The following is an 11,612-nucleotide window of genomic DNA, read 5'->3' on the forward strand; positions in this document are numbered from 1 at the left end:
TACCCTTGATTTCTTTCTCTTGCCTGATTGCCCTAGCCAGAACTTCCAACACTATGTTGAATAGGAGTGGTGAGAGAGGGCATCCCTGTCTTGTGCCAGTTTTCAAAGGGAATTTTTCCAGTTTTTGCCCATTCACTATGATATTAGCTGTGGGTTTGTCATAAATAGCTCTTATTATTTTGAGGTACGTTCCATCAATACCGAATTTATTGAGCGTTTTTAGCATGAAGGGCTGTTGAATTTTGTCAAAAGCCTTTTCTGCATCTATTGAGACAATCATGTGGTTCTTGTCTTTGGTTCTGTTTATATGGTGGATTACGTTTATTGATTTGCGAATGTTGAACCAGCCTTGCATCCCAGGGATGAAGCCCACTTGATCATGGTGGATAAGCTTTTTGATGTGCTGCTGAATCCGGTTTGCCAGTATTTTATTGAGAATTTTTGCATCAATGTTCATCAGGGATATTGGTCTAAAATTCTCTTTTTTTGTTGTGTCTCTGCCAGGCTTTGGTATCAGGATGATGTTGGCCTCATAAATTGAGTTAGGGAGGATTCCCTCTTTTTCTATTGATTGGAATAGTTTCAGAAGGAATGGTACCAGCTCCTCCTTGTACCTCTGGTAGAATTCAGCTGTGAATCCATCTGGTCCTGGACTTTTTTTGGTGGGTAGGCTATTAATTGTTGCCTCAATTTCAGAGCCTGCTATTGGTCTATTCAGGGAATCAACTTCTTCCTGGTTAGCCTTGGGAGAGTGTAAGTGTCCAGGAAATTATCCATTTCTTCTAGATTTTCTAGTTGATTTGCGTAGAGGCGTTTATAGTATTCTCTGATGGTAGTTTGTATTTCTGTGGGGTCAGTGGTGATATCCCCTTTATCATTTTTTATTGCATCTATTTGATTCCTCTCTCTTTTCTTCTTTATTAGCCTTGCTAGCGGTCTGTCAATTTTGTTGATCTTTTCAAAAAACCAACTCCTGGATTCATTGATTTTTTGGAGGGTTTTTTGTGTCTCTATCTCCTTCAGTTCGGCTCTGATCTTAGTTATTTCTTGCCTTCCGCTAGCTTTTGAATGTGTTTGCTCTTGCCTCTCTAGTTCTTTTCATTGTGATGTTAGAGTGTCAATTGTAGATCTTTCCTGCTTTCTCTTGTGGGCATTTAGTGCTATAAATTTCCCTCTACACACTGCTTTAAATGTGTCCCAGAGATTCTGGTATGTTGTATCTTTGTTCTCATTGGTTTCAAAGAACATCTTTATTTCCGCTTTCATTTCGTTATGTACCCAGTAGTCATTCAGGAGCAGGTTGTTCAGTTTCCATGTAGTTGAGCAGTTTTGATTGAGTTTCTTAGTCCTGAGTTCTAGTTTGATTGCACTGTGGTCTGAGAGACAGTTGGTTATAATTTCTGTTCTTTTACATTTGCTGAGGAGTGCTTTACTTCCAATTATGTGGTCAATTTTGGAATAAGTGCGATGTGGTGCTGAGAAGAATGTATATTCTGTTGATTTGGGGTGGAGAGTTCTATAGATGTCTATTAGGTCCGCTTGGTGCAGAGATGAGTTCAATTCCTGGATATCCTTGTTAACTTTCTGTCTCGTTGATCTGTCTAATGTTGACAGTGGAGTGTTGAAGTCTCCCATTATTATTGTACGGGAGTCTAAGTCTCTTTGTAAGTCTCTAAGGACTTGCTTTATGAATCTGGGTGCTCCTGTATTGGGTGCATATATATTTAGGAGAGTTAGCTCTTCCTGTTGAATTGACCCTTTTACCATTATGTAATGGCCTTCTTTGTCTCTTTTGATCTTTGATGGTTTAAAGTCTGTTTTATCAGAGACTAGGATTGCAACCCCTGCTTTTTTTTGTTCTCCATTTGCTTGATAGATCTTCCTCCATCCCTTTATTTTGAGCCTATGTATGTCTCTGCATGTGAGATGGGTCTCCTGAATACAGCAGACTGATGGGTCTTGACTCTTTATCCAGTTTGCCAGTCTGTGTCTTTTAATTGGAGCATTTAGTCCATTAACATTTAAGGTTAATATTGTTATGTGTGAACTTGATCCTGCCATTATGATATTAACTGGTTATTTTGCTCGTTAGTTGATGCAGTTTCTTCCTAGCCTCGATGGTCTTTACATTTTGCCATGTTCTTGCGATGGCTGGTACCGGTTGTTCCTTTCCATGTTTAGGGCTTCCTTCAGGGTCTCTTGTAAGGCAGGCCTGGTGGTGACAAAATCTCTAAGCATTTGCTTATCTGTAAAGGATTTTATTTCTCCTTCACTTAGGAAACTTAGTTTGGCTGGATATGAAATTCTGGGTTTAAAATTCTTTTCTTTAAGAATGTTGAATATTGGCCCCCACTCTCTTCTGGCTTGTAGAGTTTCTGTCGAGAGGTCTGCTGTTAATCTGATTGGGCTTCCCTTTGTGGGTAACCCGACCTTTCTCTCTGGCTGCCCTTAAGATTTTTTCCTTCATTTCAACTTCGGTGAATCTGGCAATTATGTGTCTTGGAGTTGCTCTTCTGGAGGAGTATCTTTGTGGCGTTCTCTGTATTTCCTGAATTTGAATGTTGGCCTGCCCTACTAGGTTGGGGAAGTTCTCCTGGATGATATCCTGAAGAGTGTTTTCCAACTTGGTTCCATTTTCCCCCTCACTTTCAGGCACCCCAATCAGACGTAGATTTGGTCTTTTTACGTAATCCCATACTTCTTGCAGGCTTTGCTCATTTCTTTTTCTTCTTTTTTCTTTTGGTTTCTCTTCTTGCTTCATTTCATTCATTTGATCCTCAATCGCTGATACTCTTTCTTCCAGTTGATTGAGTCGGTTACTGAAGCTTGTGCATTTGTCACGTATTTCTCGTGTCATGGTTTTCATCTCTGTCATTTCGTTTATGATCTTCTCTGCATTAATTAGTCTAGCTGTCAATTCTTCCACTCTTTTTTCAAGATTTTTAGTTTCTTTGCGCTGGGTACGTAATTCCTCCTTTAGCTCTGATAAGTTTGATGGACTGAAGCCTTCTTCTCTCCTCTCGTCCAAGTCATTCTCTGACCAGCTTTGATCCGTTGCTGGCGATGGGCTGCGCTCCTTTGCAGGGGGAGATGCGCTCTTATTTTTTGAATTTCCAGCTTTTCTGCCCTGCTTCTTCCCCATCTTTGTGGTTTTATCTGTCTCTGGTCTTTGATGGTGGTGACGTACTGATGGGGTTTTGGTATAGGTGTCCTTCCTGTTTGATAGTTTTCCTTCTGACAGTCAGAAGGACTGTCTGTTGGTCTGTTGGAGATTGCTTGAGGTCCACTCCAGACCCTGTTTGCCTGGGTATCAGCAGCAGAGGTTTCCGAAGATAGAATATTGCTGAACAGCGAGTATACCTGTCTGATTCTTCCTTTGGAAGTTTCCTCTCGGGGTGTACTCCACCCTGTGAGGTGTGGGGTGTCAGACTGCCCCTAGTGGGGGATTTCTCCCAGCTAGGCTACTCAGGGGTCAGGGACCCACCTGAGCAGGCAGTCTGTCTGTTCTCAGATCTCAACCTCCGCGTTGGGAGATCCACGGCTCTCCCCAAAGCTGTCAGACAGAGTCGTTCGCGTCTGCACCAGCTCCCGCTACTTCCCCTGTTGGTCTTCAGCTGTGCGCTGTCCCCAGAGGTGGAGACTACAGAGACAGGCAGGCTTCCTTGAGCTGCTGTGAGCTCCACCCAGTTCGAGCTTCCCAGCGGCTTTGTTTACCTACTTAAGCCTCAGCAATGGCGGGCGCCCCTCCCCCAGCCTCGCTGCTGCCTTGCAGATAGATCGCGGCAGACTGCTGTGTTAGCAGTGAGGGAGGCTTCGTGGGCGTGGGACCCTCCAGGCCAGGTGTGGGATATGTTCTCCTGGTGTGCCTGTATGCTTACAGCGCAGTATTGGGGTGGGAGTTACCCGATTTTCCAGGTGTTGTGTGTCTCAGTTCCCCTGGCTAGGAAAACGGATCCCCTTCCCCCTTGCGCTTCCAGGTGAGGCGATGCCTCGCCCTGCTTCAGCTCTCGCTGGTCAGGCTGCAGCAGCTGACCAGCACCGATTGTCCGGCACTCCCTAGTGAGATGACCCCAGTACCTCAGTTGAAAATGCAGAAATCACCGGTCTTCTGTGTCGCTCGCGCTGGGAGTTGGAGACTGGAGCTGTTCCTATTTGGCCATCTTGCTCCGCCCCCCCCTTTTCATTTTACAATCTGTCTTTATTAAGAAATTCATTTCTATCTCAGGTTTATAAATACATTTGAAATTTCTGTTGTTTTGTTTTGTTTTTCACATATAAATCTTTTATTGAAAGATTTCATTTTTATTTTTATTTTATTTATTTTTTTGAGACAGGGTCACACTCTGTCACCCAGTCTGGAATGCAGTGGTACAATCTTGGCTCACTCCAGCCTAAACCTCCTGGGTTAAAGTGATCCTTCCCACTTCACCTTCTGAGTAGCTGAGAACACAGGCATACCACCATACCTGGTTAATTTTTTGATTTTCTTGTAGAGACAGGGATTTTGCCATGCTGCCCAGGCTGGTCTTGAGGTCCTGGGCTCAAGTGATCTGCCTGCCTCAGCCTCCCGAAGTGCCAGGATTACAGGTATGGACCTCCTAACTTGGCCTTGTTTCTTAAATATTAAAAATTTTAACCAATTAAAAGATTTGAATCATACTTAGAACATGTAGTAAAATAGTTCTACTTTCTAAATGTTTTGGTTACTTCACAGTCTATTCTTTAATGTACTTGTTAGATGATAGACTATCTTCTTATGTGGTTTGTATATTTTTCCATTGTATTTTTGATTGGTTATTTCCCTTATATAGGAAAATTCAGCTACATGTATACGTTTGCTTACTTACATTTGCAGGACTGAGATATTCTATCAAGGATCTTAATACCTATTTGGAAGGTATTTGCTTTCTACTAATCTTTGGGTTGCACTATCACTTTTAAACCTCAGTGCAAAATATATATTATTTTCCTCTATTCTTCAGATGAATAAACTGATGCCCATTAGAAGTAAATAACTTTCATACCAATGACTTTCTTCACAGACTTGGAAAAAAACTACTTTAAATTTCATATGGAACCAAAAAAGAGCCCGCATTTCCAAGACAATCCTAAGCCAAAAGAACAAACCTGGAGGCATCATGCTACCTGACTTCAAACTATACTACAAGGCTGCAGTAACCAAAACAGCATGGTACTGGTACCAAAACAGAGATATAGACCAATGGAACAGAACACAGCCCTCAGAAATATCACACATCTACAACCGTCTGATCTTTGACAAACCTGACAAAAACAAGAAATGGGGAAAGGATTCCCTATTTAATAAATAGTGCTGGGAAAACTGGCTAGCCATATGTAGAAAGTTGAAACTGGATCCCTTCCTTATACTTTGTACAAAATTATTTCAAGATGGATTAGAGACTTAAATGTTAGACCTAAAACCATAAAACCCTAGAAGAAAACCTAGGCAATACCATTCAGGACAGAGGCATGGGCAAGGACTTCATGTCTAAAACATCAAAAGCAATGGCAACAAAAGCCAAAATTGACAAATGGGATCTAATTAAACTGAAGAGCTTCTGCACAGCAAAAGAAACTACCATCAGAGTGAACAGACAACCTACAGAATGGGAGAAAATTTTTCAATCTACTCATCTGACAAAGGGCTAATATCAAAAATCTACAAAGAACTCAAACAAATTTACAGGAAAAAACAAACAACCCCATCAAAAAGTGGGTGAAGGATATGAACAGACACTTCTCAAAAGAAGACATTTATGCAGCCAATAGACACAAGAATAAATGCTCATCTTCACTGCTCATCAGAGAAATGCAAATCAAAACCACAATGAGATACCATCTCACACCAGTTAGAACGGTAACCATTAAAAAATCAGGAAACAACAGGTGCTAGAGAGGATGTGGAGAAATAGGAACACTTTTAAACTGTTGGTGGGACTGTAAACTAGTTCAACCATTGTGGAAGACAGTGTGGCCATTCCTCAAGGATCCAGAACTAGAAATACCATTTGACCCAGCCATCCCATTATAAGGATTATAAATCATGCTGCTATAAAGACACATGTACATGTATGTTTATTGCAACACTCTTCACAATAGCAAAGACTTGGAACCAACCCAAATGTCTATCAATGATAGACTGAATTAAGACAATGTGGCACATATACACCATTGAATACTATGCAGCCATAAAAAAGGATCAGTTCGTGTCTTTTGTAGGGACATGGATGAAGCTGGAAACCATCATTCTCAGCAAACTATCAGAAGGACAGAAAAACAAACACTGCATATTCTCACTCATAGGTGGGAATTGAACAATGAGAACACTTGGACACAGGAAGGGGAACATCACACACTGGGGCCTGTTGTGGGGTGGGGGGAGTGGGGAGTGATAGCATCAGAAGATATACCTATTGCAAATGATGAGTTAACAGGTGCAGCACACCAACATGGCACATGTATACATAGTTAACAAACCTGCACATTGTGCACATGTACCCTAGAACTTAAAGTACAATAAAAAAACAAAAACAATAAGTAAATAACTTTCAAAAGATCCTATTCTGTAAACGATGCTGCTCAGGCTAAACCCGTTCTTATCTGTTTTCAAAGTTTCTTTTTTTCTTCTACAATTATTACTATCTCTATTACTTACTACTGATTCTAGCTGTGTTTTTATTTGTATTTTAAAAACCGATGCCATAAGCATGTGAAATTAATTTTGTATCTTGTATTTCATTTAATATTTTTTCTTTCATGTCATATTACATTATTAGAACTTTGAAAACTATATCAACCACTGGACAAGCAAACTTCTTTATATTTTATAGATATGGATGGATTATGCTACACCAGTGCTTACCACTCACTAAATATTTTTCTTTTTTTATAATAAAATATAAATGTCTTACTTTTTAGGCCCTACATAAAGAAACTGCATTTCGCTGATCCAATGGACTATTATTAATTTAAATGAAAGAACTATTGATTCATATAATATGTCTGCATTTCATATGTGCAGTTATCAATGAAAGAAGCCACATATGGCTTGTATATTTCTTGTTCTCTGGCATCTCTCTCATCCTTTCCCTTTGTCCACTCTGCTGAACACCTACTATCCTCTTTTAACCTGCTTTACCCAAGATGCTTTTTCAAGAATCTGGGCCTACAGATGGGCAGTATCTGAAGCCTCAAAATCCTAGCCACTGTTCTTTTATGCCTTGTTTCTTCTTTTTTCCAAACGTAGTTTAAATATTACACCCTTAGAAAGGTCCTTTATGACCACACCAGTCCAATCTATTCCATCATATTACTCTCCATTACAATCTATCTACACCCTGCTCATTCCTTCTGCCATTTTTCATTAATGAAAACTAAACATAAAGCTATAAAAATACTCTATGTTGCATGAATTCAAAAAAGTATTTTATATTAAGATTATTTTTCTAAGTAACAGATAATTTTTATCTTCTTTTGAATACAGTTTTCTGTCAGGCCACAGAATCACTTGAAAAACACCAGGTTAGGCAATTAAGCAATATCTAGAGGGATTTCAGAAATAAGTAAAATAGTTTCATTAAGCATGGTGACAGATAGAATGCCATGGATACTGTAAACGGAATAATTTGAATGTAAGCCTCTGGCAAGTGACTTTCAGGTATGGTAAAGAAAGCCATATAAAGTGATTCTCAAATGTTAGCATGAATCAGAATAAAAACCTAAAACCTTAGTTTGAGCTCAAAAGACAGAGTTTCTAATTGTGTGGGCCTGGTTTAAGAGCTGAAACTTTGCTTTTGTAACAAGTGCCCAGGTATATTGGTTTTTCTAGTCTGTGGACCACACATCAAAAATCACTGTAATATCAATAGTGGCAGAAGACAGACAAATTTCTAGGCAGAAAGGGGTGGGTCCCCGGTGAAACCTGACCTTCAAGCCAAAAACAGCCTCAAAACCAAGCTACTGGTATGGGATAAAGACCCCAACCAGAGTCATAACTTCCTGGATGCCTTTTATCCAGTGTAATGGTTCTTTTCCCAGGCTCATGGATGGACCAATCAGCACACACTCCCTCTTTCTGATCCCATAAATACCCCCGCCCCAACTTAGCCACACTTTGGAATTACCTCCCTTCAGTGGGGACTGCCCACCTCAGGTCCCCTCTCTACTGAGAGCTGTACTGTTGCTCAATAAAACTCTTCTCTGCCTTGCTCACTCTTTGATCGTACACATAACCTCATTCGTCTTGGATGTGGGACAACCACCTGGGAGGCCCACCAAACAGCTGGTGCCAAAGAAGCTGCTGTAGCACTGTAGCCTTCCTATCCCAGCTCTCCCGCCCCATGCAATGAGAAGCTGCAGGTGGGGCGCGGCCAGCCCAGGAGCAATGGACCAGAATGGGCAATGGGACCAAAACAGCTGGGATATGCCCCCACTTGCCAAAGCGTGTGGACTGCAGAAACAAATGATCTGTAACACAAATGAGCTTTAATGCTTCTTGGGGGCCCAGACCTCAGGGCTGTCGAAGACAGACTTGTAACATGTTCTAAGACCTCCTTTGGAGCACCACGACTTCTAGGGGCTCAGAGGTTTTTGGACACCACCATGTTCTGCTTCTCCAGCCTGGTCCATCCACAGCCTCTCACGGAGTTGTCTGCCAAACTGAAGCAGCCCGTACTCCTGACTTGCCCTTAGCAGGTGTGAGATCAGGGCCAGTAGTGTGACACAAACGAAGCCTGCCAGGCCAAGTGGGTAGAGCAAGCCCAGAGGGCCTGAGTGAAACTCCAGCAAGAGGCGCCTCCTGCTGCGGAGGTTTCTGGCTGACAAAGTGGCACCGAAAATATCCTGCATCATTTAAGAGTAAACACTAGAGAGGAGGGAGGAAAATACTAGCTTCTGACTTCATGTCAGAGGGAGAGAGGCTAGAAACTGGCACTTCAGGGAGCAGCAATATGCTTTAAAAATACGCATTGGCCAGGCACAACGGCTCACGCCTGTAATCCCAGCACTTTGGGAGGCCAAGGAGGGTGGATCACAAGGTCAGGAAATCGAGACCATCCTGGCTAACATGATGGAACTCTGTCTCTACTAAAAATACAAAAAATTAGCTGGGCATGGTGGCGGGCACCTGTAGTCCCAGCTACTCCGGGGGCTGAGGCAGGAGAATGGCGTGAACCCGGGAGGCGGAGCTTGCAGTGAGCGGAGATTGCGCCTTGCACTGCAGCCTGGGCGACAGAGAGAGACAAGAAAGAAAGAAAGAAAGAAAGAAAGAAAGAAAGAAGAAGAGAGAGAGAGAGAGAGAGAGAGAGAGAGAGAGAGAGAGAGAGAGAGAGACAGAGACAGAGAAAGAGAGAGAGACAAACTTGTTCTCTGGCATCTACATACCAGAGTATACTTGACTTAAAATGTTGAGCAAAATGCTTCTTCACCAATATTAGATTTCACCAATTTGCAATACATTTCACAAAATTTTATAATCATTAATGCTTGCCTTCATGTGCAAAATACTCTAAAGAGTCCTTTCAAAATTTAATTTAAATCCAATTTTTGAGCAATTCTGATTTTAACAATTTTTCTGTGAATAAGAGACAGCCTTTTTTTTTTTTTTTTTTCTTTTTTCTCCACCTTTGTGTGTCATTATTTAAAAGCTTTACCTCTTTCCCAGTAAGGTAGAATGGAAAATCTATGAAATTAGAGTAGAAAAGCCTGACTTCTACTTTTTCTCACCGGGATATTTTGAAGGTTAATGAGATTTTCACTTGTTGCATGTTTGATATCTTTTGATAAAGGAAACTATATAAACATCAAATATTACTGTTGACAAAGTGTTCATTAGTGCTTTGTTTTTATTAATGTTCGCCAAAACCAAATTGGCACTGATTGAACTCTACAGAAAGTTTGGAAACTGTGTGTTTTCTGTCAAAGTCATGTCAATATACAGATGAATTCCATTTTCATAGAAACCCAATAAAGTTACAGTCAAGATTAAAATTTGGGTATGAAATAACTATTAATGTATAAAATACCTTCAGGAATTTATGCAGTAATGCAAAACTGTGATGAAATGCAATAAAAACTAACTAAATTATAAAACTACTCAGAATAATAGACAGAGTTGGATATATCATTATGATGACCATTGGCAATCTCATGTAATTGTACTATACCAATAGCAAAGGGAATATTCTCCATTGCACAACGTATAATTTTTAGAATGAGGGAATCTGGCCAGGAAGAACTTTTAATGTTTATATTTCCTTCGGGAAAGGTGATGTTTCTTATTGTTAAAGCACATAGTAAAAGTCTAATGACAGACTGTGAAAAACTGTGTGTGTGTGTGTGTGTGTGTGTGTGTGTACATACACACATGCCTAAGGGTGAAAGTAATGAGAGTCATGAAAGAGATGCCGTGTAGATGAATGAGCTGGCAATCTAGGGCATTACATGCTTGGTCTTTCACAGGGCTAAGTGTGAGTTAATCTATGCATTCAAATTGATTTAAGATTAACGATTTTAAATCCATTTTTAAAAAGAAAATTAATTGCAGATTCTACAAAAACATAAACTGCCTTTATTCATTCTCTCAAAATCTGTTTATTGATGGTAAACCATGAAGGTTAAAGATCTTAGGAACTAAAGATATAGCAACAAACAACACAATGTCCGTGCATCCATAGGGCTCTGCTTATTTTCTTTTAGGGGAGTAGATAATGTTTTAAAACATGTTTGTTAGGGTATACATTTTATTACCCTAAAATTTTAATATAAAATGGAAAGATTTAGATAGTAGAGACTGAGAAAGTGCCATTTTAAAAATTAATTAATTAATTCTAATAGCTTTGGGGGTACAAGTATTTTTTGGTTAAATGGATGAATTCTATAGTGGTGAATTCTGAAATTTAGTGCAACGGTCACCCAAGCAGTGTACACTGTACCCAATATGTAGTCTTTTATCCTACACACTCCTCCCATCCTTCCCCCACCAAGTCCTCGAAGTTCAGTATATCATTCTGTGTATGTTTGTTTCCTCACAGCTTAGCTCTTGCTTATAAGTGACAGTATACAGTGTGTGGCTTTCCATTCCTGAGTTATTTCACTTAGAATGATGGCCTCCACCTCCATCCAAGTTGCTGCAAAAGACATTATTTCATTCAAGAAGGTGTCATTTAAAGAGAATGATAAAGGCAGGTGTCCTTGAGATAGTGATATTTGAGTGGAGATCTGAAAATGGGTGACAACATAATTATAAGCAGAGATATCTAGTCTGAGAAGACAGAGGAACATGAGTGTAAAAACACTTGTTTCTTTCAAAGAATGGTAATACAGCCTAGGTGATCAGAGGAGTGCCTGGAGGGAATGATGGCATAGGCCAGGTCATGTAGGCACATAACACATACTGTTGGCCATAAAAAAATTTAGATTTTCATCTGTATTAAATGTAAATCCATTAAAGGGTTTTGAGCAACAACATGACATTATTTAACTTATTTACATGGAAGAAAAGAAATAAAATATTTTAAATGAGTGTGGAAAGTTGCAGATTTAAGTAACTTTCTTGGAAGATAGATACACACTTTTGAACCTACTAAGGTGGT

Source organism: Rhinopithecus roxellana, chromosome 10 (genome assembly GCF_007565055.1).
Source record: "Rhinopithecus roxellana isolate Shanxi Qingling chromosome 10, ASM756505v1, whole genome shotgun sequence".
In the NCBI taxonomy this organism is placed as follows: Eukaryota; Metazoa; Chordata; class Mammalia; order Primates; family Cercopithecidae; genus Rhinopithecus; species Rhinopithecus roxellana.